The sequence below is a fragment of the Phodopus roborovskii genome, unplaced genomic scaffold, assembly GCF_943737965.1.
Source record: "Phodopus roborovskii unplaced genomic scaffold, PHOROB, whole genome shotgun sequence".
Classification (NCBI taxonomy): Eukaryota; Metazoa; Chordata; class Mammalia; order Rodentia; family Cricetidae; genus Phodopus; species Phodopus roborovskii.
Genome location: NW_026125264.1, coordinates 4,701,369 through 4,710,697, shown reverse-complemented (window position 1 = coordinate 4,710,697; position 9,329 = coordinate 4,701,369). Strand labels below are relative to the sequence as shown.

Sequence of the window (9,329 nt, the reverse complement as noted above, 5' to 3'; positions counted from 1 at the left end):
TTCAGTGCAAATTCTACCAGAAATTCAAGGAAGAGATAATACCAATACTCCTCAAATTGTTCCACACAATAGAAACAGAAGGTTCATTACCAAACTGTTTTTATGAGGCCAAAATCACCTTGGTACCCAAGCCACACAAAGACACAACTAAGAAAGAGAATTACAGACCAATATCCCTCATGAACATTGATGCAAAAATAATAAAATACTGGCAAACCGAATCCAAGAATACATCAGAGATATCATCCACCATGACCAAGTAGGCTTCATCCCTGGGTAGCAGGGATGGTTTAACATATGAAAATCTATCAACATGATCCACAATATAAACAAACTGAAAAAGAAAAACCACATGATCATGTCCCTAGATGCTGAAAAATCCTTTGACAAAATTCAACACCCTTTCCGGAAAAAGGTCTTGGAGAGATCAGGGATAACAGGGAACATACCTAAACATAACAAGAGCAATATACAGTAAACCAACAGCCAACATCAAACTGTATGGAGAGAAGCATAAGGCGATTTCTCTAAAATCAGGAACAAGACAAGGCTGCCCTTTCTATCCATATCTCCTCAATATTGTACTTGAAGTTCTAGCTAGAGCAATAAGACAACAAACGGAGATCAATGGGGATACAAATTGGAAAGGAAGACGTCAAACTTTCTCTATTTGCAGATGATATTATAGTTTACATAAGCAACTCGAAAAACTCTACCAGGGAACTCCTACAACTGATAAAAAACCTTCAGCAAAGTGGCAGGATACAAGATAAGCTCAAAAAAATCAGTAGCCCTACTTTATTCAAATGACAAAGGGGCTGAGAAAGAAATCAGAGAAACCACCCTTTATAATAGCCACAAATAACATAAAGTATCTTGGGGTAACGCTACCAAACAAGTGAAAGACCTATAAAATAAGAACTTTGTGTCTTTAAAGAAAGAAATTAAAGAAGATACCAGAAAATGGAAATATCCCCCATGCTCTTGGATATATAGGATAAACATAGCAAAAATGACAATCTTGCCCAAAGCAATCTATAGATTAGACGCAATCCCCATCAAAATCCCAGCACAATTCTTCACTAACCTTGAAAGGATAATACTCATCATTATATGGAAAAACAAAAGACCCAGGATAGGCAAAACAACCCTGTACAATAAAGGGACTTCAGGAAGCATCACCATCCCCGACTTTAAGCTCTACTACAGAACTATAGTCTTGAAAACAGCTTGGTATTGGCACAAAAATAGACAAGTAGACCAATGGAATTAAATAGAAAATCCTGATATTAACCCACACACCTACAAACACCTGATTTTTGACAAAACACCTAAAAGCATACAATGATAAGAGGAAAGCATTCTCAACAAATTGTGCTGGCACAACTGGATGATGGTTTGTAGAAGACTGCAGATAGACCCATGTCTATTGCCATGGACAAAACTTAGTCCAAATGGATCAAAGACCTCAACCTAAATCCAGCCACACTGAACCTCTTAGAAGAGAAAGTACGAGGTACCCTTGAATAAATTGGTATAGGAGACCTCTTCCTGAACATAACTCCAGCAGCACAGACACTGAGATAGACAATTAATAAATGAGACCTCCTCAAACTTAGAAGCTTCTGTAAGGCAAAGGACACAGTGGACAAGACCAAACGGCAGCCCACAGAATGGGAAAAGATTTTCACTAATCCTACATCTGACAGAGGGCTGATCTCCAAATTATACAAAGAACTCAAGAAACTAGTCAACAAAACACCAAATAAGAGTACAGAACAACAAATGGAGTACACAACTGAAGAAAGAAGTCTCAGAAGAGGAAATCAAAAAGGTTGAAAGACACTTAAGAAAGTGCTCAGCATCCTTAGCTATCAAGGAAATGCAAATCAAAACAACTTTGAGATACCATCTTACTCCTGCCAGAATGGCTAAAATTAGAAACACCAATGACAACTTATGCTAGAAAGGATGTGGAGAAAGGGGAACACTCCTCCACTGCTGGTGGGAATGCAAACTTATAAAGCCATTTTGGAGATCAGTATGGTGGTTCCTCAGGAAAATGGGAATCAGTCTACCACAGGACCCAGAAATCCCCTCTTAAGCATATAACCAAATGATCCACATCCATGCAACAAGGACATGTGCTCATAGCAGCATTATTTGTAATAGCAAGAACCTGGAAGCAACCTAGGCGCCCCTCAACTGAAGAATGGATAAGGAAGACATGGCACATCTACACAATGGAATACTACTCAACAGAAAAAAAAAACCCAATGGAATCTTGAAATCGCAGGCAAATGGATGGAACTTGGAGAAACCATCCTGAATGAGGTAACCCAGTCACAAAAAGAGGAACATGGTAAGTACTCACTCATATATGGATTTTAGACATAGAGCAAATGATCACCAGCCTATAATTCACACCACCAGAAGAACTAGGATACAAGATGGATTCTAAGAGATCCATATAAGGTCTCTTACAGAAGGGGGAAGGGGAGAAGTCCCCCAGAACACATGAGGAGTGGGGGGGGTAGTGAGTAGAGATGGAACTAGGAGAAGGAGAAGGGGAGGAGAGGAAAGCATGTGGGACTAGGAAGATTGAGTCAGGGAGGAATAGAAGAGAGAGAGAGAGAGAGAACATAAAAGAGGGAGCCATTATATGATTGAAGAGAAAACAACCTAAAGAAATGTCCAGAGACCTACAAGTCTGACCCCAACTAACAATTTGAGCAACAGTGGAAAGGCTACCATAAATGCACTTCCCTGATAATGAGATCAGTGACTAACTTATCCACCATCATGGAGCTCTCATCTAGTACCCATTGGAAACAGAAGCAAACACCCACAACTAAACACTGAGCCAAACTGGAATCCAGATGCAGAGAGGGAGGACAAGACCACACTGCAGAAACACATAGAGACAGTTGACCTGAACAAGGAGGCGCTAATGGGCCCCCAGACTGATAGCTGGGAATCCAGCATGGGACTGACTCAGACCCATTGATGATGGGTCTTAGTTAGAAGGCCTGGGCAGTCTAAGGGCCCTCATACAGTGGAACCAGCATGTATTCCTGGTGCACAAAAGGACTTTGCAGACACATCCCCCATGTAGGGATACTCCCCTAACCTAGAGACAGGAGAGAAGTCCTAGTCCCTACTACAAATGACTTGGCAAAGTTACATGACCCCCTCATGGAGGGCATCACCCTACTTATGGAGTGGGGGGGGGTAGAAGGGAAGGGGGGTCAGGGTGCATTTGAGGGTGGGAGAGAGGGGAAAGAGGGAGGGAGGGAAGAAGAGATGGAGGGCTGAAGGGAGGGATGAAAGGAAGGAGGACTGGGATGGATATGTAAAATAAAAATAAAATAATATAAAAAAAGAATTGGGGATGTAAATGAAATGGGTGCCTTTTCCATCAAAGGGTTAAAAGAGACCAAGGAAGCTCTTCGCCTTTCCTCCGCCATTGGGCAGCACACGCCTAACTCAGATTCTCGCATGTCTTCTCACAAGATTTTCAGAATCAAGTGATTCCTGGCCAAGAAACAAAAGCAAAATTGTCCTATTCCTCAGTGGAATAGGTACAACTCCAAGAGAAGACACTGGAGGAGAACCAAGCTGGGCCTGTAAGGAAGGAGTCACACAATGGCAAGACTGAGAGTTTGTACTGAATCATGGTCAACATGATCTATCTGCCAGATGGATGGAGATAAAGATTATTAACCTGCAGATTTGGTCATGTTTAAATTGGGAATGATTTGTCCAGTAATAAAAAATATAATATGGAGTCTAAAAAAAGAGAGAGAGACCAAGGAAGTCCCATCTTCAAAAAGATTGGTCAAAACACAATCTGGCCAATTCACACCCTAGCCAGCACTTTCCTAAGCTAACAGTATGAGGTCCAGGTTGCATCCTGCTCTCAAAAGTCGCTATTCTCATATTAGTTGTACCATTTGAACTAGCCTACCATGTAAAGGTTGTAAGAGTGGGAGGCCACGTCTGACCACAGGATCCCTTTACATCAGGAATAATACCTCTATGGATCTATGTTTCCTGGCATAATCACCCATGTTTGGCTTCAATAAATGGTTGCTCCTTATGGAGCAAGATCTATGTTTTATCTTTACAACAGCAGCCACTAGATGTCAGAGCTAGCCTGAGGAAATGGGTGTAGAGGTTTCAGAGAATTTGAGAGAAATTCTAATAGATGAGAACAAGGCTCTAGGAGTGTGTTGTGTGACTGTATTCCTGAGGAGATTTTTGGAAAGGCTGACTCCCTGCAGAGTAGGGACAGAAGATCATAGTAAGGAAACCTCCAAAGTCCAATGTGCTGATCCAATGACTTCAAAATTGGGAGGACAGGGAGAACAGAACCCCTCCCGTGGAGCAGAAGGACAAAGGCTCACTGGCCTTGATTGCCTGTAGGACAAGACTGGGAAAGAGGGAAGCAGCTCCCCTTTGGTACAGGACTTGCATCTGCAGTGGAAATGAGCAGCAGTGTGAATGGGGTGCTCTGAGCTCTCTCATCCACATGGGAATGCTCATGTCCCAGGAAGGAGGGATGGGCATGTGACACCTGTCCAGACAGAGACAACCCAGGTGGCCTTCTGATGGCTGCCTCCCTGGAAAGCTTCTCTGCATAGTAAGATCTTCACTGTGTTGTCTTCCTCTTTCCTTCTCTATTACTCAGGTTCTCTAAAGTAACAGAATTTAAATAAAGAACACACATAGGATTTATTAGAATGACTTACAAGCAGGATATTATGCCAGGATCCTGAAGAATTAGGTTCTAATGTCAGGAAAGAATGGCATTGCCAGGGAGATCAAAGAGGAAAGAGAGGGCTTCTTTCTTCCATATCCTTTAATTAGGCTGCCAGCAAAGGGTGTGGCCCAGATTAAAGTTTGATCTTCCCACCTCAAAAGATCTGGATTAAAGGTAGATCTTCCCACTTCAAATGACTTAAGAAATAAATTCCTAACAGATGTACCCAGTGACTTGGATTATAGTTAATTCTATATATAATCAAGTTAACAGCTAAGAATGGACATCACACCTTCTTAATTAATTCCTCTCTCCAGCAGCATTAGCTTTGTTTGAGTTTGTTTGTAACCACAAACCACTCTTTTGAATCTCATTCCATATCCATGAGACTCACTGGAGGCATATCAGCCTAGACAAAAAAAAAAGAGGGTTTTAACTAGGAGACGCTGACTTAAGCAGCTTTCAACTGTGTTTTGAGTCTCAAAGAAAATGGCAGCTCTCCATAGACTCTAAAACAGGAGCTCATTTTTGTTATTAGATAAATTAAGCTGTTTTATAAGAATGTGGTCGGTACAGCCAACTTTCTGTGTGATGGGGGAAAGGATCCTTTGCAAAGATGGTGAGACCTAACAAACTGACTCCAGCTATGGTCAGCCTGGTCTAACATCAGGTCACACCTGAAGGTGTGCCTGTAGCCCAGGAAAAAAGTCTAACTCAGCAAGGCCTGAGTATCTTGAATCTTGGATCACCATCTCAGATCTTGGGAGAAAATGAAGGAGGTCTGTGTATTTGAGGCAAGCCTGGGCTACTTCCTGAGAATCTGATAGAAGAGCAGCAACAACAAGCAAACAAATGGCAAGCTCATCTTGAAGGCGGCTTGCATGCCTGAAGCCTGATGGAAGGAGAGACTCCAGCCTTGTTTTAAACACCCAAAATGCTTCATTTTTCTTTTCTTTCTTGATAAGTAATAAAACTTATTTGCCTCTTTTAATCTGTATGTTATCAATCTATTTCATAAACTACAATTGTCAAAACCTTAGAAAGAAAATTAACGAAGGTCAAACAAGTAATTATAATTGTTTACAATTGTAATTATAAACTACAGTATCACAGGCGTGCTCTCATTATCTCCCTCATATATGTGAGGAAACTGAGGCACAGAGTGCTGAAGGGCCTTGACAGTCATTGGGAAAACTGGCATTCAAATCCCACCCACCATGTGAACCACTTTCCAAAATTTAGGGGTTTTGTTGTTGTTGTTGTTGTTGTTGTTGTTGTGTGTGTGTGTGTAAAATATCTTCTATGTGCTCTATAGAACAGATTATTTAGCTGGAAAATGAGATTTATTATACCTTGTGTGGTAAAATAAAACCTTGTTCCATAAATCTTTCTCATTATGAAACACACACATGCAAGCACACACACACACACACACACACACACACACACACACACACATACACAAAGAAATGATAAATGTGAGCTGGAGAGATGGCTCAGTGGTTAAGAGTACAACATACTGCTCTTGCAAAGGACATGGCCTTAGTTCTCAACACTCCCATTAAACAGTTCACACTGACTGTAACTGACAGTCCCAGAGGAAGTGATACCCTCTTCTGGCCTCCAAGGGCACCTGCATGTGCAGCTACACAAGTACATATACACATAAAATTTTTAAAATATATATTTTAAAAACGTACACTTTAGAAATAAACATTTCTAAATAGTGCATCCTGTATCTGCTGGATACATTGATGCTTGCAGTCTTGCCTCCGAAGTGAGCAAACTACCACTGTGGAGTTTTGTAGAGCGCAATCACTACCATATGTGATGAATGATGCAGTGAGATTTCACATGAAATTTCCTTTTGTGGTTTTTATTTAAATTTGAAACAAGCTTGTTTTACATGTCAATCCCAGTTCCCTCTCCCTTCCCTCCTCCCCTATCCCCCCACCAACTCCCATCCCATCCCCATTCAGCTACCCAAGAAGAATGAGACCTTCCTGGGGGAATCTTCAAAGTCTGTGATATCATTTGGAGCAGGGCCTAGGCTCTCCCCCAGGTGTCTAGACTGAAGGAGTATCCATCTATGTGGTATTGGCTCTCAAAGTCCATTCTTATACTAGGTATATATATACTGATCCACTGGGCCCCATAGACTGCCCGGTCCTCCTAATACCCACATTCAGGGAATCTGGGTCAGTCCTATGCTGGTTTCCAGCTATCAGACTGGGGTCCATGAGCTCCCCCTTGTTCAGGTCAGCTTTTCTGTGGGTTTCTCTAGCCTGGTTTTGACCCCTTTGCTCATCACCCCTTCCTCTCTGCAACTGGATTCCAGGGATTCAGTTTAGTGTTTAGCTGTTGGTGTCTGCTTCTGCTTCCATCAGCTACTGGATGAAGGCTCTAAGACAGCATATAAAGTAGTCATCAATCTTGTTATCTTGTTATCAGGGAAGAGCATTTAAGGTAGCCTGTCTACTATTGCTTAGATTGTTAGTTGGGGTCATCCTTGTAGATCTCTGGACATTTCCCTAGTGCCAGATTTCTCTTGAAACCTATAATGGCTCCCTCTATTATGGTATCTCTATTCTTGTTCTCCTCTATTCTTCCCTGTCTCAATCTTCCTGCTCCCCTCATGCCTTCCTCTCCCCTCCTCTTCTCCCCTTCTCTTTCTCCTAATTCTCCCCCCCCCCCACACACACAGTCCCAATGTACTCAGGAGATCTTGTCCCTTTCCCCTTCTCTGGGGGACCATCACATGAAATTTCTTACATAATCTTGACATGTCCTCAACAAAGACATGGTTGTTAGAGGTCAGCTGACTAGTCCAGATAACACATGTTGCAACAGCAGAGCTGGCGGTCAGGTTGTGGGGATATGCACAGTCTACTGTGTGCCCACTGGCTGTTCCTTTTCTAATCCTCTACCCTCCTATGGAAGGATCCTGGAAAACATTCTTGCCTCCCTCAATTTTCTCTGGCAGTCATTCAGGCTGGTATGCTCACAGTTTACTATATGCTTTGGTAATTTTGTTTTACTTGATGTTTAACTCTCTAAGGCTAAAATTCCATCTATTTCTTTCATGAGTTCTACATATGCAGAACAGTGGCATTTCTGAGCACAGGCCCTATCTGTGCAGATGCAGGTATGACCAGGATGTCTTTCCTACCTGGAAGCTTATTACCAAGGTCACCATGATAGCCACAAGAATGGCTTCAGAATCTAGGATGTCATCTAGTGGGGCTCCTGGTATCACTGGGGATGGTGCCCAGAACAGGCTACCAAGTTCTGAATACATTCCAAAGCAGGAGAGAGGAGAAAACAGGGTTTGGAAGGAGAGGCAAGAAACACTCCCAGCATGTTTGATAGCCAAGAGCATAGAATCCAGACGACACCTTGTAGACTGGATGAGTACTAGGGATTTGGACCCTGCCCTGTCTCCCACCCAACCATGGGGCTGAAATCTAGACTCTCTCCATCCTATAGGAACTCACTACTCAGATGGCTGGCCCTCTGAACAGTCTTTCTGGAGTGTGTGAGCTCATTTGATGTCACTAGTTCCATTCTTTGTGAGTTCGTGTACCTATTATCTACAGAATAACTTTATTGACAGAGCAACATGAACGCGGAAGCTGACGGCCACAGCGGCACCGCGGTCCCTGTGTGGCAGCCGACTTCGGCCAGTCTACAATGGGGACATGAGAGCATTGGGATGCTGTTGATGAGAGAGAACTGAGAACATTCCAAGAATATGGAGATACAGGAGAAATCTGGTTTGGGGAAGAGAGTATGACCTGACTAATGAGGTGGATGCAGAAACACAAGATCCCATCGGATGCCTCAGTGCTTGACACTGGAACTGGAAATGATGTTTTCCTGGTTGAACTTGGTGAAACATGGTTTCTCTAATATAACTGGGATCGATTATTCTCCTTCTGCAATTAAGCTTTCTGCAAGTATTTTAGAGAAAGAAGGGCTATCTAACATTAACTTGAAGGTAGAAGACTTTTTGAATCTTTCCACAAAGCTGTCTGGATTTCATGTTTGTGTTGACAAAGGGACTTCCGATGCTATGTCTTGATCTTGACAATGCAGTTGAGAAGAGGAAGCAATGTGTGAAGCCTCTCTCCAGGGTGTTGGACGTAAAAGGCTTTTTTCTAATAACTTCATGTAACTGGACCAAGGCAGAGTTGCTAGAATGTGTTCAGTAAAGGATTTGAACTTTTTGAAGAGCTGCCAACACCCAAGTTCCGCTTTGGAGGTAGATCTGGAAATACTTTAGTTTTTCAAAAAAGTGAGACTTTCTTGGACAAAGTCGGTTAGCTTTCTAGAAGAAACCGTACAGCAAAGTAAACCAGAGACAGAAGAAGGAAGTGCAGAGTGCTTACTTGTTGACTACTTTTGGCCATTCCTAGAAGACCTTGTCTCCAGACTGAGCAATTAATGGGAAGCTGTTTCTGATGGCATCACTCCCTGGAATGCCTGGGTATCACTATTAATCAAGTCTGCCTACATGAAGACAGCCTGTGCCCACCCTAGGATGCAGCCCAGTGCCTGACTTCCCTTA

At 42.5% G+C, this 9,329-nt stretch overlaps 1 pseudogene; it reads left to right on the top strand.

Moving 5' to 3' along the window:
- The first annotated feature begins 8,381 nt into the window (after positions 1 to 8,381).
- LOC127229112 (EEF1A lysine methyltransferase 2-like) lies at positions 8,382 to 9,085 on the top strand (annotated as a pseudogene).
- The last annotated feature ends 244 nt before the right edge of the window (positions 9,086 to 9,329 follow it).